The following is a 25221-nucleotide window of genomic DNA, read 5'->3' as shown; positions in this document are numbered from 1 at the left end:
GTGGTCATCTTGAGGAAAATAAGTACTGTATGAAGCTACTACACTTCCAAAGATTAAGAACCATTCTGCCTGCTAAACAGAATATATTGTGAAGGCTGCTAGTTTTGTAATCCTACATCTGGATTTTTTTGGGGGGGTTCTGTTACTTTAAAATTAAAAGAGAAGCATTAAACAATGAAACAAGATACAGTGAAATCTACTTATTGTAAATTCCATCTATATTTAAAGCATTCTAAAATAGCTTATTGGTAGCTATTTTTTTCTAGCAGAATGAGCAGCATTTTCTTGTGTGCTGTGTGTGTGCTTAGCCGCTCAGTCGTGTCCGACTCTTGCGACCCCATAGACTGTAACCTGCCAGGCTCCGCTGTCTACAGGATTCTCCAAGCAAGAATATTGAGTGGGTTGCCATTTCCTTCTCCAGGGGATCTTCCTGACCCAGGAATTGAACCCAGGTCTCCTGCATTGCAGGCAGACTCTTTACTGACTGAGCCACAAGGGAAGCATCTTCTTGATTTTTTATTTTTATTATTTTTTATTTTTTAAATGGCCAGTACAGTTATGAATAGGATTTGCATGTTTCAGCTTTTGTTCTTTCATCATAAAACTTGAGATAAAAATTATTTTAGCTGTAACCTAAAATTAAAGTCTGAAAAATGGCAGATGTTAACTTAAAAGCAGCATATACTAATTTGTTTTGTTGTATAATGCTGATCTCTTAGGGAAATTTGATAAGCTTTTGTCCTAACTTAGAAAAGTATATGTCAGAGTTCTGGAATATGTCTAATTTCTTCAGTGAATTTTATCTACTTAAGCAGGTTTATAACACATAAAGCAAATAAGAATGTGTGTAACTATAGTGAACAATACAATTTTGTTCATATTATCTGATGTTTGCTAAAAGAGAAATAAAAGACAAATGAATTAAATGAAAAAAATCTTATGTTCACACAAAAACCTGTCCATGATGTTCAAAGAAGCTTTACTCATAATAGCTAGGAACTGGAAATAATTCAGATGTCTTTCAATGGAGAGTTAAACTTAAGTATGTTTATCCATATCATGTAGCATCCATGCCATGTTTGGCATGCATATCCATACTGTGGAACACAATGCAACAATAATTTTAGAAATAACACATGCAACAACTTTGATGAATTTTCATAGAACTATGTTGAGTAAATTATGCTGAGTTATATTGTGTTATTCCTTTTATATAACATTCCTAAAATAATAAAATTAAAGGAACAGAGAACACATCAGTGGTTGCCAGGGATTAAGGATGTTGCTTGGAGAGGGATATCGGAAAGAAATGTGTGGCTATAAAAGGACAATACGTGAGATCCTTGTGGTAATAAAAATGCTTTGAATTTTGACTGTATCAATATCAATCTCCTGGTTGTGATATTGTAGTATTGTTTTGCAAGGTTTACTACTGGAGGAAATTAGGTAAAGGACACAGGATTTCTCTGTAATATTTTTTTACAAGTGTATGCCAATTTACAGTCACCTCAAAATGAAAAGTTTCATTAAAAACTTATATAATGCTTACAAAGTGAGTAATATATAATATTTCTGACTTTGATAAAGAGCTGATGAGTTCAGTAGGTAAGACAAGTATTCTCATTAAAAAATCACAATGCATTATGATAATAATAATAGCTACATCCATTTACTATGCACCAGACACTGTCATAAGCTGTTTACATATACTAACTCATTTTGTTTTCATATCAACCCTATGAGGTATTATGATTATAATTATTTTATGGATGAACAAACTGAAGTATAAAGATATTTGGTGAGTTATACAAGGTCACACAACTTGCAGCTAACAAGTGCTACAAGAGCTATATACAATGTATGGCACTAACACAGAGACTAGAGTGACCCACTATATCCAAGGAGACAAAGGTTGATGCAGAAAGTTTCACAGAACTGAATTTTGATGGATATTAAGGCGTTTATATGGAATTCTAACAAAGGAATCAACATACGCAAGTTTCAGTGATGTAAAATAAGAAGATGCCACTGAGGAAAAATCATTTAGTTTTCCTGGCTCTTAGTTTTCTTCCTCATAAAATAAATAGTTGAGACTGTGTTATAGTCCCTTCTAGCTCATACCGCCTATGATTCTATGCTGCTAGTGTACGAAGTTAAATTACTGGGGCCCTGTAGGTACAGTCCTTGTCTCTATGCAGTACTAGAATAATTTATGGGAAATGTATCACTGTGCCTAAGAAACAAGGATATAGCTATTATCAATTATAGATTAAATACCACTGTGACACAAGTTTAAAAGGCTTTGGAGTTGGCTGGGGAAACCAAACCACCATTTATAATATTGTTTCTATGGGAAAATAACTTTCAAACTAAATACAGCATATAAAGCAGTTGTTTAAAAATTGTGCATGTTCTGTTCAAACATATTCGAAAATGTCTGTTCAGAAGAAAAGAGAGAGATGGGTCCTTTAAAAAAAATTAGAATCAGTCTTGGAAGGAGCTGTAGGTCTTAGAGAAAAGTTAATGAATAATCTTTTGTGTTTGATGCCAATTAGCTTTTATAACAGTTCCAGCCTTCAAAGGACAGGAAGCGGCAGAGAAGAATTCAAAAGAGAATTCGAGACTGGAAAAAAGTGGCAAAGGGTAATCTCAGGAAAACAGTGCATATGTAAGCAAAATCATTTCCTTTCTTTTCGGTTCAAAATGGAAATGAGCAGGATGCTGAAAGATGAGGGGAAGCAAGCAAAACCTGAATTAGGGTAGCAGAAAAGAAACAGCCTCTAGGGGGACCCTGTAGTATAACAACTAAGAGCAGTACTTTTACTTAGCTCTTCATCCCTGTGAGTGAGAAGAAAAGTAAGACTTCTTATTAAACCAGAGTAAAGCCAAGGTTAAGTCACAAGAGTGAAAGTTTTCTGATGATGAAGTGTATGCTGAGATGTTTATACTGACTATTCCACAATAGTTATTTACATTTATAATTTAGGACACTTTTCTAAACTTGAAATCCTTATAGTCAACTGCCTACTTGATGTCATCACTTAGATGGCTCACAGGTATATCATACTTCATAAATCTGCCTTCTTCTGGGCCTCCCACATAGCACGGTGGTGAAGAATCCACCTGCCAATGCAGGAGACACCAGAGACGTGGGCTCAATCCATGGGTCAGGAAGATTCCCAGGAGAAGGAAACTGGCAACCCACCACATTCTTGGTTGGAAAATTCCATGGACCGAGGACCCTGGTGGGCTACAGTCCATGGGGTTGCAGAGTGGGACACGACTGAGAGACTGAGTTCACACACGGTGCCTTCTCCTACCCCTAACTCCTGGCACAGCTTCCCTCCAAGTCAGGCATGACTGAAGCAACTTAGCATGCACACACGCATATGTATATATGTATACATATATGACACTGAATCACTTTGCTGTATACCTGAAACTACCACAACATTGCAAATCAACTATAAATCAATACAAATAACAGTAATAAAAAAAAAATATATGAAAATTATGACAGGTATTATATAAGGGTCTATAGAGCCATGTTTTACATGAATAATACAGAGGGAAGTTCAGCTAGAGTATTTCTTTAAATGCTGTATTGGGATCTTACTTTTAAAGCTCAAACACTCTGTAAGAGAAATTTCTAAGTAAATGTTAGCATTTTTAAAGATCTACTTTTAATAAGTTTGAAAATAACCACATTTTTAAAGGAAGAACATTTTAAGCAGTATTAGCAAAAGGCAAAACAAATTATCTATATAATATAAACTGTTTCATCGAGGTGGGCAAAGCTTCATTATGACATTAGCGCTTTTCTGAGTTTCTCCCTTGATAGTAAGATACTATCAAATGAAACAGCCTATCAGATAGGTTTATGTAAAACTCCTAGGCAGATAATAGAGGAATAAGAGAAAGCCTTTTACCAATACCTTCAGCTAAAGTAGTACACAGAGAGGATGAAAAGAAAAATCAAAATTCCATTTATTGGCAATATGTAAAAACAGTTATCATATTATTCATAACTACTTAAATCCATGCCATTTTTATTTCAGAACAGTATAACCTTGGTATTTTCTAACTATAAACACAAAGGCTATATAAATGAATATCACTGATGTCTTCCTTTACCAACGTGAAATGCCAATCTCCTCCTTCTATAATAAGAAACAATCTAGGCAATGAGTATTAAAGCAGCAAATACTGAAAACCACTAGCAATTTTTAAAATTAGTTTGTCATTAATTTCAATATTCTTACTTATAAAATTTCTGAACACAATTGCTAACCAGAAAAAACTGCTATCTTTTTTATTTTCATCTAATCTCTTTTCCTGCCCAACTCTTCTGGAGGTATAAAATAAGAAAGCAGTAATCAACAGAAGGGAGGTGAAAGGAAATTAGAAACAAATTACCTGGATAATCCATACACCGAATGATCATTCCATGAATGCATAATTAAGAACTAACTGTGAAACACATCATCTTTATACTAAAAAAGTCTCGTTACTCTCATTTTTCTCTTTTTTAAAATTTATTTAAAACATTTTTTTAATTTAAAATCAAGTATAGTTGATTTACAATATTGTGTTAATCTCTGCTGTATAGCAAATTGGTTCAGTTTTATATATAAAACTGATATATATATATATAAAACAATATATATATTCTTTTTCAAATTCTTTTCCAGTTACTCTCATTTTAATGGATATTTTTTGAGCCAACAATGACTAACCTCTACTATACTGACTTTTTTGCTAATTTGTGTTGAATTTGGTACACTACATTTGCTTAAAATCAAAATAAAGTATGCTTCACATACTTCAGATTCTTGATGAGGGTGAAGGAGGAAAGTGAAAGAGCCAGCTTAAAACTAAATATTAAAAAAACTAAGATCATGGTATCTGGCCCCATTATTTTATGGCAAATAGAAGGGGAAAGGGGCTTCCCTGTGGCTCAGCTGGTAAAGAATCTGCCTGCAATGCGGGAGACATGGGTTTAATCCCTGGGTTGGGAAGATTCCCTGGAGAAGGGAAAGGCTACCCACTCCAGTATTATGGCCTGGAGAATTCCATGGACTGTATGTAAGTAGAAAGAGCCAACCAATTCTTAAAATCAGCGATAAAAAAGATAACCCAGGAGACCTCCCTGGGGTGGAAGGAGGCTTTACCAATTGCCCTCCTCCACACCCGTATTGCTCCTAAGGAACAGGTTGGTCTTAGTCCTTATGAGATGCTATATGGGAGACCTTTTGTTTATGTCAATGACCTCTTCCTAGATCCAGAGGTTCAGACCCTCCAGTCTTATACCATGGCCATTGGGCAATTCCAACCGGATATATGCTTGTGGGGTTTGAACCAGGACCCTAAAGATTCTAAGGAGTCACAACTATATGCTCCAGGGACTCAAGTCCTAATTAAAGTCTGGAAAGATGGGTCCCCAAAGGCTCAACTCCAGCCCACATGGAAGGGCCCCTACCCTGTAATACTTTCTACCTCCACAGCAGGCAGGGTACCAGGACATGACTCCTGGATTCACTACTCACGATTCAAGCCCTGGAAGAAAAGAGGACACTCAATATACCTGTGAGCCCCTGGGAAATCTCAGATACCTATTCAGAACTACAAATGAGTGCCATTCTAATGAACACCCCCAAAATCTGATTTCTGGGGATAAGATTTCTCAGGATAGCTCCTAAGAGCCAACACAGCTCGACAGAGATTGTACTCGAAAACAGACAGGAGACAGATCTTCTGATCCCTGAACAAGGAGGGACTTGAGCCATTCTGGCGATGTGAATTTAGAATTCGCTAATGCCCCTACTAGTCCTTGTTACACAATATTGATGCTGCTTATGATTACTCCATGTATTGTCAATTGTCTAACCTGTTTTGTCTCTGCTCAGGTCAACCAGCTACAACATGCGGTGCCAGTTCAACAAAGATATAAAACTACAGCTGACCATGGAAAATATCACTCACCCTTAGATGGGTACCGCTATGAGGACTCTGAGGCCTGAGCCTAGCAAGAGGGGGAGGCCCAATACCCCTCGCTGTCCCAATTCAGCAGGAAGTAGCCAGAAAGACCTTGACGCCCCTATTCCCAAAGAATTGGGCCTCCCATCTCTTGAGGGGGGAACGTTAGGTAGTTAGAATAGGAAGCAGGAGTCCAAAATGGCGGTGGCTAAAAGACAAGGAAGGGAAAAGCCCGTGAAAATAGAACAAAGGAAGGTTAAAGGAAGGTCCGAGGACCTGAGTGAGAACTTCAGGTAGAACAGCACTCCTGTCTAATCCCAATTTGCATAGGGCAGGCCCAGGGGGAAGAAAAAAAAAAACACATAAAAAGAGGAGCCAAAGCATTCTCTCTCTCTCTCTTTCTCTCTCTCTCTCTCTCTCTCTTTCTCTCTCTCTCTCTCCCACATGCGTGTGCTCTCTTTCTCTCTCTCTCTTTCTGGTCAACAGTCAGCATGCCCTCATGATTTGAGGATGGATTTTCCTGCTATCATCTAAATAAAAGACCTGTAACACTGAGCTGCAACACTGATTCGTCTAAGAGCTATAACACGGTGTGTCCAAGATGCGAGAGCTGTGACCCGCCGAGGGCCGAAGGCTCTAACGTCCGTCACTCCAAATCTTTGCTGTGATGTGACAGAACTGAGGAGCATACACTCGCCTGACGTAGTCTATGGGTCACAAAGAGCTGGACATGACTGAGTGACTTTCATTGTCACTTTCAAAGGGGGAAAAGGTGGAAGTAGTGACAGATTTCCTCTTCTTGGGCTCTAAAATCACTGCATGTGGTGACTGCGGCCGTGAAATCAGAAGACATTTGCTTCTTGGCAGGAAAGCTATAACAAACCTAGACAGCATGCTGAAAAGCAGAGACATTACTCTGCTTTAAGGTTCCTCCAAGCCTTTTCATGGCTTGATAGTTCATTTCATTTTCATGTTGAATAATATTCCAATGTTTAGATGTACCAAAGTTTATTTATCCACTCACCTTCTGAAGGACATTTTCAGTTCAGTTCAGTTCAGTTGCTCAGTCGTGTGCGACTCTTTGCAACCCCATGAACCGCAGCACTCCAGGCCTCCCTGTCCATCACAAACTCCCGGAGTCCACCCAAACCCATGTTCATCGAGTCAATGATGCCATCCAACCATCTCATCCTCTGTCGTCCCCTTCTCCTCCTGCCCTTAATCTTTCCCAGCACCAGGGTCTTTTCCAATGAGTCAGCTCTTAGCATCAGGTGGCCAAAGTATTGGAGTTTCAGCTTCAACATCAGTCCTTCCAATGAACACCCAGGATTGATCTCTTTTAGGATGGACTGGTTGGATCTCCTTGCAGTCCAAGGGACTCTCAAGAATCTTCTCCAACACCACACTTCAAAAGCATCAATTCTTCGGCTCTCAGCTTTCTTCACCGTCCGACTCTCACATCCATACATGACTACTGGAAAAACCATAGCCTTGACTAGATGGACCTTTGTTGGCAGAGTAATGTCTCTGCTTTTCAATATGCTATCTAGGTTGGTGATAACCTTCCTTCCAAGGAGTAAGCGTCTTTTAATTTCATGGCTACAGTCACCATCTGCAGTGATTTTGGAGCCCCCAAAAATAAAGTCTGACACTGTTTCCACTGTTTGCCCATCTATTTCCCATGAAGTGATGGGACCAGATGCCATGATCTTAGTTTTCTGAATGTTGAGCTTTAAGCCAACTTTTTCACTCTCCTCTTTCACTTTCATCAAGAGGCTCTTTAGTTCTTCTTCACTTTCTGCCATAAGGGTGGTGTCATCTGCATATCTGAGGTGATTGATATTTCTCCCAGCAATCTTGATTCCAGCTTGTGCTTCCTCCAGCCCAGCGTTTCTCATGATGTACTCTGCATATATGTTAAATAAGCAGGGTGACAATACACAGCCTTGATCTACTCCTTTTCCTATTTGGAACCAGTCTGTTGTTCCATGTCCAGTTCTAACTGTTGCTTCCTGACCTGCATACAGGTTTCTCAAGAGGCAGGTCAGGTGGTCTGGTATTCCCATCTCTTTCAGTCACTTCCAAAATTTGGCAAACATGAAAAAAACTGCTATGAGTATTCCTGTACTAGTTTCTGTTGTTGTTGTTCAGTCACCCAGTCGTGTTCAACTCTTTGTGACCCCATGGACTGCAGCACACCAGGCCTCTCTGTCCCTCACCATCTCCCAAAGTTTGCCAAGTTCATTTTCGTTGCATCAGTGATGCCATCCAGCCTTCGCACCCTCTGATGCCCTCTTCTCCTTCTGCCCTCAATCTTTCCCAGCATCAGGGTCTTTTCTAATGAGTCAGCTCTTCGCATCAGGTGGCCAAAGTATTGGAGCTTCAGCATCAGTCCTTCCAGTGAATATTCAGGACTGATTTCCTTTAGGATTGACTGGTTTGATCTCCTTACAGTCCAAGGGACACTCAAGATCTTCTCCAGCACCACAGTTTGAAAGCATCAATTCTTCAGCACTCAGACTTCTTTATGGTCCAACTCTCACATCCATACATGACTAACAGAAAACCACATCTTTGACTATTAAGATCTTTGTCAGCAAAGTAATGTCTCTGCTTTTTAATATGCTGTCTAGGTTGGTCATAGCTTTTCTTCCAAGGAGCAACTATCTTTTAATATCATGGCTGCAATCACCATTTGCAGTGATTTTGGACCCCAAGAAAATAAAGTCTGTCACTGTTTCCAATGTTTCCCCAACGATTAGCCATGAAGTGATGGGACCAAGCTGCCATGATCTTTGTTTTCTGAATGTTGAGTTTTAAGCCAGCTTTTTTCATTCTCCTCTTTCACCTTCATCAAGAGGCTCTTTAGTTCTTCTTCACTTTCTGCCATAAGGGTAGTGTCATCTGCATATCTGAGGTTATTGATATTTCTCCCGGCAATCTTGATTCCAGCTTGTGTTTCATCCAGTCCAGCATTTCTCAATAAGCAGGATGACAATATACAGCCTTGACATACTGCTTTTCCAATTGGAACCAGTCTGTTGTTCCATGTCCAGTTCTAACTGTTGCTTCTTTACTTACATACAGGTTTAGTAGGAGGTAAGCAAAATGGTCTGTTATTCCCATCTCTTTCAGAATTTTCTAGTTTGTTGTGATCCACAGTGTCAAAGGCTTTAGCATAGTCAATGAAGCAGAAGTAGGTGTTTTTCTGGAATTCTCTTGCTTTTTCTATGATTCAACGGATGTTTCAATTTGATCTCTGGTTCCTCTGCCTTTTCTAAATCCAGCTTGCACATGTGGAAGTTCTCAGTTCATGTACTATTGAAGCTTATCTTGAAGGATTTTGAGCATTACCTTGTTGCATGTGAAATGAATGCAATTGTGCAGTAGTTTGAACATTCTTTGGCATTGCTCTTCTTTGGGACTGGAATGAAAACTGACCTTTTCCAGTCCTGTGGCCACTGGTGAGTGTTCTAAATTTGCTGGCATATTGAGTGCAGCATTTTTAACAGATCATCATTTAGGATTTGAAATGGCTCAGCTGGAATTCCATCACCTCCACTAGCTTTGTTCATAATGATGCTTCCTAAGGCCCACGTGACTCCAGGATGTCTGGCTCTAGATGAATTATCACACCATTGTGTTTATCTGGGTCATTAAGATCTTTTTGTATAGTTCTTCTGTGTGTCCTTGTCACCTCTTCTTAGTATCTTCTGCTTATGTTAGGTCCACATTTCTGTTCTTTATTGTGCCCATCTTTGCATGAGATGTGCTCTTGGTATCTCTAATTTTCTTGAAGAAATCTGAACATAAACCCTCATGATATGAAACATCTATAAGGTTACTGATTTCAGCATTATTTCTAATATCAAAAGAATGGAGATATCCCTTGTGTCCAGCCACAGATGTAGAACATATTTTTCCAAATTCTTCCCATGTGTTTTCTGCAGTGTGACTATGTCACTCCTCCATCAAGAGGCTGAGTCTATTCTTTTTCCCTTTAGATCTGCAAAGGCCTCATGACTTGCTTTAACCAACCAAAAGCAACAGCCCGTGACACTGGGCCAGTTTTAGGGGTGGCCTAGAAAAAATGATGTCACAGTGGCACCAAACACATATGCACCTACATTTTTGTTTCTAAAAACCATTACCACCAAAAGTAACCATTCCACAGTGAATTTCAGGTCTAGGCAGGGAAGGTATCAATTTTTTTCTGGGCCATTCTACATTGCCTGAAATCAAGGATGCACTCCAAGAAAAAGTATGTTAAAAGGAGACATGAAGAAGCTGGAAAGGACTTCCACTAGCCAAATAAATAACAGTTTGAGTATCAAAAAGAAAAATGACTATGACCATAAGATATTTTTAAAATCCTATGTGTCCACAGAGATACTTCAAAAAAAAAGAAAGAAAAGAAAAACCTCATTTGCCACCATTGGAGGTAACTTTTTATTACTTAAAGTCCTTATCTGAACTTTTCAGCTAAAGAGGAAAAAATTAGCACTAACAATGATGTTTTAGTTGGAACTATCCAGCATTTCTTAGGAAACACTCTCTTTGAAGAATGCTAGCTGATAAATATAAAAGGAATGATGGAATAAGAGAAAATAACTATTCTATAATCCATAATGAAACAATTGATTATGGCAATTGTTTATATCTGGTTAATATTCTAAATATATTAAGAACTCAAACAACTCAAGAGCAACAAATCAATTCGATTTAAAAATGGACAAGGGCTCTGAATATACATTTTCCCGAAGACATACAAATGGACAACAGGTACATGAAATAGTGCTCAGTATCACTAATCATCAGGGAAATACAAATAAAAACCATAATGAGACATGACTTCCACCTGTTAGAATGGTTATTATTATCAAACAGACAGGAAATAACAAGTGCTGGTGAGGATGGAGAGAAAAAGGAACTTTTGTGTACTGCTGGTGGGAATATAAATTGGTACAGCCACCTATGGAAATAGTAGAGAAGTTCCTCAAAAAGTTAAAAATAGAACTACCATATGATTCAGCAATTCCACTTCTGGGTATACACACAAAATAGATGAAACCACTATTTCAAAGATAGCTCCAATGTTCATTGTAGCACTACTCACAATAGCCAACACACTTTCATAACTGTCTGTTAATAGATGAATGGATAAAGATGTGAGATACACACACACACACACATTGGCATATTATCCAAAGAAGGAAATTCTGCCATTTGTGACAATATGGGTGGAGCTTGAGGGCATTATGCTAAGTAAGTAACTCAGGGGTAAAGAAACATTGCATGATTATATGTGGAATCTAAAAGAAACCAAACTCAAAGATACCAGATTGGTGGTTGCCTGGGGCAGGGTCTAGGTAAATGGATCATGATAGATTAAATTAGAAATAAATAATAGAAAGATAAGGAAAATTTCCAGTAGTCATGTATGGACGTGAGAGTTGGACTATAAAGAAGGCTGAGTGCCAAAGAATTGATGCTTTTGAATTGTGGTGCTGAAGAAGACTCTTGAGACTCCTTTGGACAGCAAAGAGATCAAACTCGTCAACCCTAAAGTATTCATTGGAAGGACTGAGGCTGAAGCTGAAGCTCCAATACTTTGACCACTTGATGCAAAGAGCCGACTCACTGGAAAAGATTGAAGATGCTGGGAAAAATTGAAGGCAAAAGGAGAAGAGGACAGCAGAGGATGAGATGATTAGACAGACCATTGATCACTGACTCAATGGACATGAGTTTGAGCAAACTTCGGGAGATGGTGAAGGACAGGGAAGCCTGGCATGCTGCAGTCCATGGGGTCACAAAGAGTCAGACACGACTTAGTGACTGAATAATAACAGCAAGGAAAATTTCCAATCTCTTGGCAAGTTTGAAAATAGAAAAACAACACAGAAAAATCAATAGAGCCAAAAGCTGGTTCTCTGGTACTAAAGCCAAACAAAATGAGAGAAAGGAAGGAAGGCAGGAAGGTAAGAAAAAAGAAGACATGATTATTTGTATAGAAACATTTGAAGAATTTACAAAAAAAAATCCTAACACTAAGTGCATTTAGGAACGACTTGGATACAGGTATAAAAATCTTGGATACAGCATACAAAATTCAATCAGATTTCTTTATACCAGGAATGTACAAATGAAAATTAAGATTTTTAAAAATATCCAATTTTAATAACTTGAAAAAAAGGAACATTTTTGTAAATTCCTTGGGAGTTTCTATATAGACAATCACGTCATTTTCTTTTTTCTTACCTTCCCTTCCTTCCTTCCTTTCTCTGATTTTGTTTGGCCTTAATACCAGAGAACCAGCTTTTGGCTTTATTGATTTTCTTCTATTTGTTTTTCTATTTTCAAACTTGCCAAAAGATTGAAAATTTTCTTTGTTGTTGTTGTTCAAAAATATCCAATATAATAACTTAAAAATAGGTGTATAAGCCTCGGAGAAGGCTATGGCACCCCATTCCAGTACTCTTGCCTGGAAAATCCCATGGACGGAGGAGCCTGGTAGGCTGCAGTCCATGGGGTTGCAAAGAGTCAGACATGACTGAACGACTTCACTTTCACTTTTCACTTCCATGCATTGGAGAAGGAAATGGCTACCTACTCCAGTGTTCTTGCCTGGAGAATCCCAGGGATGGGGGAGCCTGGTGGGCTGCCGTCTATGGGGTCGCACAGTCAGACACAACTGAAGCGACTTAGCAGCACCAGCAGCAGGTGTATAAGCCTAACAAAACATTTACAGAATCTGTATGTTGAAAACTACAAAGAGTGATGAAAGAAATCCAGGAAAATCTAAATAAATAGAGATATCGTGTTTATAGATTAAATATGCAACAAAGTAAAGATTTCAATTTTTCCAAAACTGATACATAGGCTTACTGTTGCTCTTTGCTTAGTTGCTGAGTCGTGGTCGACTCTGTGATCCCAGGCTCCTCTGTCCTCCTCCTCCTACTTTTGCAGGCAAGAATACTGGAGTGGGTTGCCATTTCCTTCTCCAGGGCATCTTCCAGACCCAGGGACTGAACTCAGGTATCCTGCTTTGGTAAAGACAGATTCTTTACCACTTTACTAAAGTGGTAAAGACAGACTCTTTACCACTTTACTAAAGTGGTAAAGACAGACTCTTTACCACTGAGCCACCAAAAAAAATTCTTTTGCTGATATTTTGACTTGTATTATAGGCTTGTATATATAGGCTATATAGGCTTAATATAATACAAGTCAAAATATCAGCAAAAACTTTTAAAAAATATATATTGATTCTAAAAGGAACTGGAATAGTTAAAGTGAAAGTGAAGTCACTCAGTTGTGTCCGACTCTTTTCGACCCCATGGACTGTAGCCTACTAGGATTCTCCGTCCATGGGATTTTCCAGGCAAGAATACTGGAGTGGGTTGCCATTTCCTTCTCCAGGGTATCTTCCCAACCCAGGGATCGAACCTGGGTCTCTTGCATTGTAGGCAGACACTTTACTGTCTGAACTACCAGGGAATAGTTAAAAATAATTCTAAAAGATAAGAATAAAATTAGAAGAATCACACTGATTTCAAGACTTACTATAAAGCTATAATAATAGAGATTGTGTGGTAATAGTAAAAGGATTGACACCTAAATCAATGAAAGAGAAGTCTTGAAACTGACTTGTGCAAATATTACCAACTGATTTTTGGTGAAGATTCAAAAGTAATTCAGTGGATAAAAGACAGTCTTTTCAACATACAGGGTTGGACACTGAACATCTATATGCAAAAGAAAAAGTAACCTAAATCTCATATTTTGTATAGAATTAACTCAAAACAAATTACAGACTGAATGGAAAAATGTAAAAATAGAAAATGTTTAGAATAAGACATAGCAGAAAATCTTTGTGACCTGAGGTTAGGCAAAGGCTTTTTTTCCCAAACTTATTTCTTTACTGAAGTACAGCTGATTTATAATGCTATGCTAATTTCTTCTGTAGAGTCAAAGTGACTCAGTTATGCACATATATACATTCTTTTTAATATTCTTTTCCATTATGGTTTATCCCAGGACATTGAATATAGATCCCCGTGTTTACAGTAGGACCTTATTGCTTAGCCACTGTATATGAAGGAGTTTTTAGACATGTCAGTAAAAGCACAATCCACAAAAGAAAAAGCTGATAAGTTAGACTTCATTAATATTAAAAACCTTTGCTCTACCAGAGACACTGTTAAAAGGATGAAAAAAACAAGCAAAAGATTGGGAGATGATATCTGCAAAGCACATATCCAATAAAGGACTTGTATCCAGAAGACACAGCAAACTCTCAAAACTCAAATTAAGAAAACAAAGAGTCTAATTTAAAACTAGGCAAAAGATTTGGACACATCTCCAAAGAAAACATGTAAATGACAAGTAGGCACATGAAAAGATGTTCAACATCATTAGCCCTTAGAGAAATGCAAATTAAAACAATAACAATTATAATAACACTTATGATATATACTTATGAGAATGGATAAAATTAAAATAATGACAAGACAAAACAACAAACAAACAAAAAAACAAAACAAGGAAAAATTAAAAAATTGACAATACCAAGTGTTGGTGAGGATGCAGAACTGGGACTTTCATTCATTGCAGGTGGGAATGCAAAATGGTACAGGCATTCTGGAAGAGCATCTGGCAGTTTCTTATAAACCCAGAAATCCCTCTCCTGGGATTTCTCCCTGGAGAATGAAAACTTACGTTATACAAAACCTGATTATCAGTGTTTAAGGCAGTTCTGTTCATAGTTGCCCAAAACAACTCAAGCTGGAAAACAATTCAAATGTCCTTTACACCAGGTGACTGGATAAACAATTTGTGGTACATCCATACACAGGACATTACTCAGCAATAAGAAGGAAGACACAAAAGATACAGGTAACAATTTAGAGGAATATCAAAGGTATTATGCTGAGTAAAAAAAGCCAGTCTAGAAAAGTTACATACTGTATAGTTTGATTCATACAACATTCTCTAAAAGACGAGATTATAATGATGGAGAACAGCACTGGTTTCCAGGTGATAAAGGTTTGACTACAAAGAGATGACGTGAGGAAGATTTTCAGGGTGATAGAATTGTTCTGTATCCTGATTATGGTACTGGTTACACAAATCTATACATGTGTATACATCTATATACTTGCTCCTTGGAAGAAAAGCTGTGACAAACCTAGACAGTATATTAAAAAGCATAAACATTACTTTGCCAACAAAGGTCCGTCTAGTCAAAGCTATGGTTTTTCCAGTAGTCATGTATGGATGTGAAAGTTTGACTATAAAGAAAACTGAGTGCTGAAGAATTAATGCTTTTGAACTGTGGTATTGGAGAATACTCTTGAGTGTCCCTTGGACTGCAAGGAGATCAAACCAGTCAATCCTAAAAAAATCAGCCCTGAATATTTATTGGAAGGACTGATGCTGAAGCTGAAACTCCAATATGTTGGCCACCTGATGTGAAGAACTGACTCTTCACATCAGAAAAGACCCTGCTGCTGGGACAGACTGAAGGCAGGAGAAGGGGACAACAGAGGATGAGATGGTTGGATAGCATCACTGACTCAATGGACATGAGTTTGAGCAAGTTCCAGGAGTTGGTGATGGACAGGGAAGCCTGGAGTGCTGCAGTCTATGGGGTTGCAAAGAGTCGGACACGACTGAGTGACTAAACTAAACTGATACATGTGTTAAAATTCATAGAACTGTACACATCAAAAGAAAAGAATAGTTTTGTTTTTTACAGTGTGATTTTTTAAAAAACACTTTTTAAAGTTGAGGGACAAAAGAGAGGAAGAAGAAGCAAAAGAGACAGAGAAGGAAATACCAACGAGGTAGGAGAAAGGGGGTGACAAAGGATGAGATGGTTGGATGGCATCACTGACTCAGTGGACATGAGTTTGAGCAAACTTCAGGAGATAGTGAAGGACAGGGAAGCCTGGAGTGCTGCAATCCGTGGGGTGGCAAAGAGTCGGACATGACTTAGCAACTGAACAACAAAGGAGAAATTTCAACTAAGAGAGCAGAGTATCTTGGAAACGTTGTGAAGAATATCAGTCAAAGATGAGGGCGTAATCTATATCAAATATTACTGATAATCAAGTTAGACAAGGACTGAGAAATGACAACTAGTAATGTAGAGGTCATCAGTGACTCTGATGAGAATACAATTGGAATAGGATGGTCAACACTGGCTGAAATGGGTTTAAGAGAAAATGGGAGGAGGAAAATTAGAGTTAACAAGTACAGAGCATAGGAAAGAAACAGAACAACAGCTGACAGAAGTTAGTAGAGTTAAGAGAAGATAATTTTTTTAAGAATCAAGAAATAAAAGTATGTTTATATGCTGATGTGTGTGTGCTCAGTTGCTTCAGTTGTGTCTGACTCTGTGTGACTCCATGGACTGTAGCCCACCAGTCTCCTCTGTCCATGTGATTTTCCCAGCAAGAATAACTGGAGTGGGCTGCCATGCCCTCCTTCAGGGGAACTTCCTGACCCAGGGATAGAACTCCCTTCTTGTGTCTTCTGCATCGCAGGGAGGTTCTTAATCGCTGAGCCACCAGGGAAGTCCTTATAGGCTAATGTGAATATCCAATAGAGAATGAAAAGTGAATGCAGTCCAAATTATTTTGCATACAGCTTTTTTTCAGCACTTACACTGTAACTAACTGTTTACATACACACACACATTCCATATGGTAAACATAAAGTCTGAAAACATAGGAAAATATACCTTTCATCAAGGACTTCTTGGATCTTTTTTAATTGGAGTATAATTCCTTTGTACTTCTTAGATCTTAAAAACATATATAAGTATAAAATAAAAGTATCTGTGTTTCTAGACCTTACAGACATCATACAAACACAGTTGCAAATATACTTAGTCATGGTGATTATAAGTTCCTTGAGGACAACTATTATATCTTACTCACTTTTTTAGTCCTAGTCCCTATGAACGGAGTCAGTATTCAATTAAAAATATTTGCTGAGTGGATTTATAGTACATAATAAGTCAGTCAGACTTTTTTTAAAAAAAAGATTCAACTCTATGGGCTGCTCTATAATAAATCAACTTATTTTCCTATGACTATCCAATACAGCACAAAATAACTCCCTGATTTTCCTGATCAATCCTGACCCACATGACCCTTGGTCCTATGCCTGCAACCCACATTTTTTGTATTAACTCTGAACTTAGCCAAATTCTTCTGAGTTATCACTGCTATAAAATATACTCCTTTTATTATAAATGTTCCACAGTTTCCCTAATGTCTGAAAGGCCACAAATGACAAGTTCTAAATAACAAATGATATCACTTTTAATAAAAAAGGAAAAACATTGTCACCTTCAAAAAGGGCTAAATATTATACCTCAAAACTTAAATTTTGAAAGTGGGGAATCCTAATTCAAAACATAACTAGAATTCTATGTAGATACCAGTTTAAATGAAATGTCATATTAATTTAAGAAACAATTTTCCCATATAAAATCCCCTCCAGTTACCACAAAGGAGAAAAATGTATATGTATACATATTGCAACTTGCCATGTTCACTAGAAAATGCACAGTTATCACCATAAGAGAGGTTTCTGCTTTGCAGAACTCTCCTGTGCATTCAAAAATAGTTCTAAGAAAAGTCTCTAATCTCTCCCATTGTTAGTCAAGTGGTTTATACATGCAGAAAAAAAAATGAAAATCAGCTAGATGCATATACTATGGGAAGGGAAAAATGAGGAAAGAAATCACCTCAACAACTCTTACATTTCTCCTTTCCAAAAATCCCTTATTATTACCCCCTTCCCTCATTCTTCCCTCCGAAAAGGAAAAAAGCCAGGATCCTTGCCAAACCCCACAAAAACCCTTAGGCTTCTCTCAAGCATGCAAATGTAATTTTCTACCCAGACAACACACTCTCTTTTTAATGAACTCCAAAAACAATCTGTGAATGCCCACAGAAGAGAAAAGAGGAAAATTGCAATGAAAGAAAATACAAACAGAGAGATGTGGGGGAGGGTCAAGATGGATATGGCAAGTCCAGAGTTTAAAAAGACATAAAAGATAATGAAGGTGAAAGGACTGTAATCAAATAAAATGGTCTGCAGGCTGTCATTTTATACAAATTAGAGTCAGAGAAATATATGAATATTCACTTGAATAAAAATCATTCATTATAGGAGTGGTCCTTCAAGTAAAAGGATCCCTGTCAAGGCCCAATGTGGCTGTCATTCTTTGTTCCATTTTGTAACTAAAAAACAAAAACAAAAATAACTGTGTAGAGATGAAAGAGAAAAAAATAATAATTTTTCATATGCACCCACCTCTGAAACAGTCAAGAGCAGGAGCAAATTTCTTCATGACACAGCCAAATAATATGTCAAAATTAGATATTCAAAGAATGTTAATAAATGACAAGAGACACTTCAGTCGGTCACATGATTCCGATCCCCGCAGATGCACATTATGATTCAGATTTGAACAGCAAACAGAGTAGGCCACAGGGCAGGGTGGGAGGACTTGAAGAAAAACACAATGCAAAAGGTCATCAAAATGAAAACCGTCTTCTTGCCTCAAAATTTGAAGAGAAGTTTTACTGAAAAAAAAAAAGCTTTAAACCAACTGAGGCTGAAATAATTACAACATTTTATGATCTAACCTCTTAATGATGAATAGAATTCTTCTCCCTGCTTAAGAATCAAATTGGTTGGGCTCTACACTTGTCTGGCACCATGCTGTGGGCTATTTCCTTTAATATATAACCAATCAAAGATGTATTCAGGCTTTTGTGAGACCCAAAGCTTTGCTAACTGCATATCCTAGAGCATCATGAGGTTTTTCTAAAAGGAGCAGACAAAGCGATATACAGTGATAGCCTCCCTTGGATAGGTGATATTCAGCAGACCCTTTCTCAAAGGTAGATATTGAAACCTTTTATAATACACCAAGTAGACAATTTTCCTTAAAATATCTGTAGTACTTGTCTTATAATATTTATACTAATTTTTTTCCTCCCTTCAATTTACGTCAATATACTTCAAGGTCACAGATGCTTAAGGGAGTGACAAAAGAAAACAAACTCTTCAAAATATGCAACTGTTAAAATACATAACAAAATACATAATTCATTGGAAAAGACCCTGATGCTGGGAAACACTGAAGGCAGGAGGAGAAGGGGATGACAGAGGATAAGATGGTTGGATAGCATCACCAACTCGATAGACATGAGTTTGAGCAAGCCCCAGGAGTTGGTGATAGACAGGGAGGACTGGTGTGCTGCAGTCCATGGGTTTGCAAAGAATTGGACACAACTGAGCAACTGAACTGAATATTACATTGTATCGATATACTACAATTTATTAATCAGTTGGTGGACACTGAGTTGTTTCCACTTTTCAGCCATTATGAATAATACTGATATGTAAACATTTTTGTAAAAGTTTCTGGGTAGACATATATTTTCATTTCTCTTGGGTGTATGCTTAGGAGTGGAATTGCTGTTTCATATGGTAATTCTGTTTTCAACTTTTAAGGAACTGCCAAATTGTTTTCTATAGCTGCTCTAACATTTTATGTTCCCAACAATGTACAGGGGTTCCTATTTTTCCATGTCCTCTCAGCACTTGTTATCATCCATTGTTTCGATTATAATCATCATAGTGGTATGAAGTGGTATCTCACTGTGGTTTTGATTTACATTTTGTTAATGGTTGATGATGTTAAACATCTTTTTATGAGCTTATTGGTCATTTATATATCTTCTTTATGGTAGCTTTTCTATGATAGTGTAAAAGTTATTATATCAATTTGTACTTTAACATGATTTATGTGGGAAAATGAACAAAACTGTTTTGTAAAGAATGCTATAAACTTGAAACAGATTTATTACAAAGATACATGTCATTTTTCAATATAAACAAATATTTAACTCTATTTTCTGTACCCTCATGTGAGTGCCCTGGATGATGCACTTGTTATAAATAAATGAAAGTACCACTTAATCTGTATAATACTGTTTTTTAATGTTCTTTCATTCTTAAATTCTTGATTTAATTTGGTTACCTTAATATACTTTGTTAGGAAGGTTTTAAAACGCTATATGATCAATCTCATATAGATACTGCTGTGTAACATGTGCCAATATGTACAATTACTTTCAATAAATCATAAATTTAACAATAGTAGAGCATTTATGTATACCTTGTATGGTCGTTCCATAAAGATTTAAACTAAATTGTATATTCAGTTGATGATTTTTATCATTAAGCCTAATAAAGTAGTATTAGCTTTCAGTAAGTTCCTATATATTATTGTGTTTTTAACAGTTGTTGTTGTTCAGTCGCTGAGTCATGTCAGTTCTTTGCATCAGGTGGCCAAAGTGTTGGAGCTTCAGCTTCAGCATCAGTCCTTCTAATGAATATTCAGGGATGATTTCCTTTAGGATGGACGGGTTAGATCTCCTTGCAGTCTAAGGGACTCTCAAGGGTCTTCTCCAACACTACAGTTCAAAAGCATCAATTCTTCAGCACTCAGCTTTCCTTACGGTCCAATTCTCACATCCATACATGACTACTGGAAAAACCATAGCTTTGACTAGACGGACCTGTATCGGCAAAGTAAAGTCTCTGCTTTTTAATATGCTGTCTAGGTTGGTCATAGCTTTTCTTCCAAGGAGGAAGCGTCTTTTAATTTCACAGCTGCAGTGATTTCGTAGCCCAAAAAAATAAAGTTTGTCACTGTTTCCAATGTCACCCCATCTATTTGCCATGAAATGATGGGACCAGATGCCATGATATTAGTTTTTTGAATGTTGAGTTTTAAGCCAGCTTTTTTTCTTCCCCCACTCTGAGGCATTTTATTTGTATGTATTACATCCCTAGAAAAAGAATCCAAGGGTTTTCCCTCCTGTACGTTTTCGTCTTGCTTCTTCATTGTCCATGATGTGAGCTGAGGTTGTCAGTACAATGAAACCAAACTGATGGGATGGGAACAGGTTATTCTGCCATTTTTCTAGATCTTTGAGTTGCACATCAAATCTGGGGCTGATCACTCAACACTTATTTAGCCTGCCTGTGAGGTTCACAACAATTTTCCCAGCTCTGTGATCATCAACGATTTCAAATTCGCTAATGTAACCATGCTTCATCATCACAGTTAGAAACCCGATGATGATTTTGGAGCACGCCCTAATAAGGACCTGGTGTTTGCCTCTCTTTTCAGCATTCTTGGTACTCTTGATAGCATCAGCTAGGACATTCATGCGCACCATTCAGCACAGAAAGATGGCAGAAAGAGCTAAGCCAGCTTTTTCACTCTCCTCTTTCACTTTCATCAAGAGGCTTTTTAGTTCCTCTTCACTTTCTGCCATAAAGGTGGTGTTATCTGCATATCTGAGGTTATAGATATTTCTCCCAGCAATCTTGATTCCTGCTTGTGCTTCATCCAGCCCAGCATTTTGCATTATGTACTCTGCATAGAAGTTAAATAAGCAGGGTGACAGTATACAGCCTTGACGCACTCCTTTCCCAATTTGGAACCAGTCTATTGTTCCATGTCCAGTTCTAACTGTTGCTTCTTGACCTGCATACAGATTTCTCAGGAGGCAGGTAAGGTGGTCTGGTATTCCCATCTCTTTAAGAATTTTCCAATATACTACTGGAGAAGAGTGGAGAAATAACTCCAGAAAGAATGAAGAGATGGAGCCAAAGCGAAAACAACACTGACTCTTTGTGACCCCACGGACTGTACAGTTCGTGGGATTCTCCAGGCCAGAAAACTGGAGTGGGTAGCTGTTCCCTTCTCTAGGGGATCTTTCCAACCCAAGGATTGAACCCAGGTCTCCCGCATTGCAGGCAGACTCTTTACCAGTTGAGTCACCAGGGAAGCCCAAGAATACTGGAATGGGTAGCCTATCTCTTCTCCAGAAGATCTTTCTAACCCAGGAATTAAACCAGCATCTCCTGCACTGCAAACAGATTCTTTACCAACTGAGCTACTAGGGATGCCCAATGTAATATTATTCAGCCATAAAAAGACAGAATGCTACAACTTGGATGAACCTTGAAAATATTAAGAGAAAGAAACTAGACACAAAAGGTCACATATCGTATTATTCCATTTATATGAAATATCCAGAACAAGCAAACCCACAGAGACAAAGAGCAGATTAGAGGGATGGAGGAAACACGTTAATGGGTACAGGGTATTCTTCTAGGGTGATGAAAAAGTAAAGTGGTATAGTATCCATACACTGTGGATGCATCAAATGCCACTAAACTGCACACTTGAAAACGGTTATTTATGCTGTGTGAATTTCATGCCAATTTTTTAAAAGGGAAAGCACCTATGTTTTTAAAAATTAGGACTTAAAATAGTATATAAACATATGTTATATGTTATGTGAGGAAAAGGAAGAGAGAAAGTAGAAAGTAAAATAAGATCATTAACTACTGTAATAACTGTGAGATTCAAAGGATACCATTTAAACTGAAAAGCCACAAAGTAAAAGGTTAAGTTAAAAAAAGATGACTGTGGTCATGGTAAAAGGTATAAACATAAAAATAACCACAAGAACAACAAAAAAAAAACCCCAAAAACAGTCCTTTTCACATACCAAAAGAAATCTTGAAAGAATAACAAATACATGGGAACAAACTCTCCGGAAATAGAATACAGCAGTAATTAAAACAGAAAATAATCATACAACAGTATGGAGATGAAACATTTTAGTTACATCAATAAACGGAAATGGGCTCTAACCAGGCTAGACTTAGGTGTGGCCAGAGCCTCACAACACTAAAAAATACATTTCAAAATTAATACCAATTACTCTTGTGTTCACAACAAACTGTTTAAAATTCTTAAAGAGATGGGAATACCAGACCACCTGACCTGCCTCCTGAGAAATCTGTATGCAGGTCAAGAAGCAACAGTTAGAACTGGACATGGAACAACAGACTGGTTCCAAATTGGGAAAGGAGTACATCAAGGCTGTATATTGTCACCCTGCTTATTTAACACCCCACTCCAGTACTCTTGCCTGGAAAATCCCATGGATGGAGGAGCCTGGTAGGCTGCAGTCCAAGGGGTCGCTAAGAGTTGGACGACTGAGCGACTTCACTTTCACTTTTCCCTTTTATGCACTGGAGAAGGAAACGGCAACCCACTCCAGTATTCTTGCCTGGAGAATCCCAGGGATGGCGGAGCCTGGTGGGCTGCCATCTATGGGGTCACACAGAGTCAGACACGACTGAAGCGACTTAGCAGCAGCAGCAGAAAGATTTTCAATTGGCTTTTAATAAAATCTAAATCTATGCTATGTACAAGAGAGATATCTAAAACACAGAGAATTAGAAATACTGAAAATAAAACAATAAGCAAAGACAAAACAGGCAAATAGAAACAATTTTTAAAAAAGCAATCCTGATATCAGACAAAGTAGAATTAGGTGAAAATGGTTAAATGAAACAATGAAGGATATTTTATGGTGCTAAAAGCAAAAATTAAAAAGAAGACATAACAGGTCTGGTCTCTATATCTACCCAGCAAAAAAGACAAAAACCACCTATATAAAGCAGAAATACAAGGAGATAAAAATAAGAAATTGATAGAAACCACTGCAAGTAGAAAGCTTTAACAGCACTCTTAGTATAAGATAGGTGAATTGAACAAAAAACAGGAATGGATATAGAAAAACTAATAATATAGTCGATAAGATCTTATGGAGGTATCAGTATAAATAAAACACAACACTCTAATAATAGAGAATATTTCTTCTTTTCAAGTGCTCATGACATGTTCACAAAACGTGATCAGAAAACAGCAGCAAATCCCATGAAGTACAGAGCAATATTAAAACAACGTGCTCTGATGAAACAAGAAACAAAAAGTCCCTCTGACCTAAAAATGAAAAAGTCTTCTGTTAAAAACTCTTGACTGAAAGAGGAAATAAAAACAGAAATTAGAGGATTTCTGAAAAACAGCAAAACACTACAACAGGATCCATTTAAACCACTGTTCAAATTCATAACATTAAACAGTTATATCAATAAGAATAATGAAAATTAATTAGATTATCATATCAAAAAGCTAGAAAAAGAACAAATAACAAACAGAAAGAATATACATCAAGTAAATAATAAAAATGAAAGAGAAACTGGGAAGGTAGAGAACAGAAATTAGTTAATTGAAATTAATAAATTAAAATCTCAGCTCCTTGGGGGAAAAAAACCAACAAAATGAACAAGGTAAGAGAAAACTCCACTTACAAGAGCAAAAATAAAAGAAGCAAATACTCAGAATAATCTTCAGACATATATGAAGAAATCCATAAAACACTATGGAAAGAACAAAAGGGCTTGTTCAAAGATATACCTCATTCTTAGGATATCTCAACATCACTAAGATTTTCAGTTCAGTTCAGTCGCTCAGTCGTGTCCAACTCTTTGTGACCCCATGAATTGCAGCACACCAGGCCTCCCTGTCCATCACCAACTCCCGGAGTCTACCCAAACCCATGTCCATTGAGTCGGTGATGCCATCCAGCCATCTCATCCTTTGGCGTCCCATTCTCCTCCCGCCCCCAATCCTTCCCAGCATCAGGGTCTTTTCCAATGAGTCAACTCTTCGCATGAGGTGGCCAAAGGATTGGAGTTTCAGCTTCAACATCAGTCCTTCCAATGAACACCCAGGACTGATCTCCTTTAGGATGGACTGGTGGATCTGCTTGCAGTCCAAGGGACTCTCAAGAGTCTTCTCCAACACCACACTTCAAAAGCATCAATTCTTCGGCGATCAGCTTTCTTCACTGTCCGACTCTCACATCCATACATGACTACTGGAAAAACCATAGCCTTGACTAGATGGACCTTTGTTGGCAGAGTAATGTCTCTGCTTTTCAATATGCTATCTAGGTTGGTGATAACCTTCCTTCCAAGGAGTAAGCGTCTTTTAATTTCATGGCTGCAATCACCATCTGCAGTGATTTTGGAGCCCCCAAAAATAAAGTCTGACACTGTTTCCACTGTTTCCCCATCTATTTCCCATGAAGTGATGGGACCAGATGCCATGATCTTAGTTTTCTGAATGTTGAGCTTTAAGCCAACTTTTTCACTCTCCTCTTTCACTTTCATCAAGAGGCTTTTTAGTTCCTCTTCACTTTCTGCCATAAGGGTGGTGTCATCTGCATATCTGAGATGACTGATATTTCTCCCGGCAATCTTGATTCCAGCTTGTGC

General features: G+C 37.7%; 1 protein-coding gene and 1 pseudogene across 4 annotated transcripts in view; both read right to left on the bottom strand.

The window, feature by feature from the left end:
• The window catches only part of ZSWIM5 (zinc finger SWIM-type containing 5), a 245432-nt gene that overhangs the window by 91158 nt on the left and 129053 nt on the right, over positions 1–25221 (bottom strand). The window lies entirely within an intron of this gene.
• Positions 20862–21254, bottom strand: LOC145504632 (small ribosomal subunit protein uS8 pseudogene; annotated as a pseudogene).

The sequence above is a fragment of the Giraffa tippelskirchi genome, chromosome 5, assembly GCF_054371585.1.
Source record: "Giraffa tippelskirchi isolate mGirTip1 chromosome 5, T2T-mGirTip1v1.2.pri, whole genome shotgun sequence".
Taxonomy (NCBI): Eukaryota; Metazoa; Chordata; class Mammalia; order Artiodactyla; family Giraffidae; genus Giraffa; species Giraffa tippelskirchi.
Note: the sequence above shows the minus strand (reverse complement) of the source record. Positions and strands in the feature narration are given on the sequence as shown.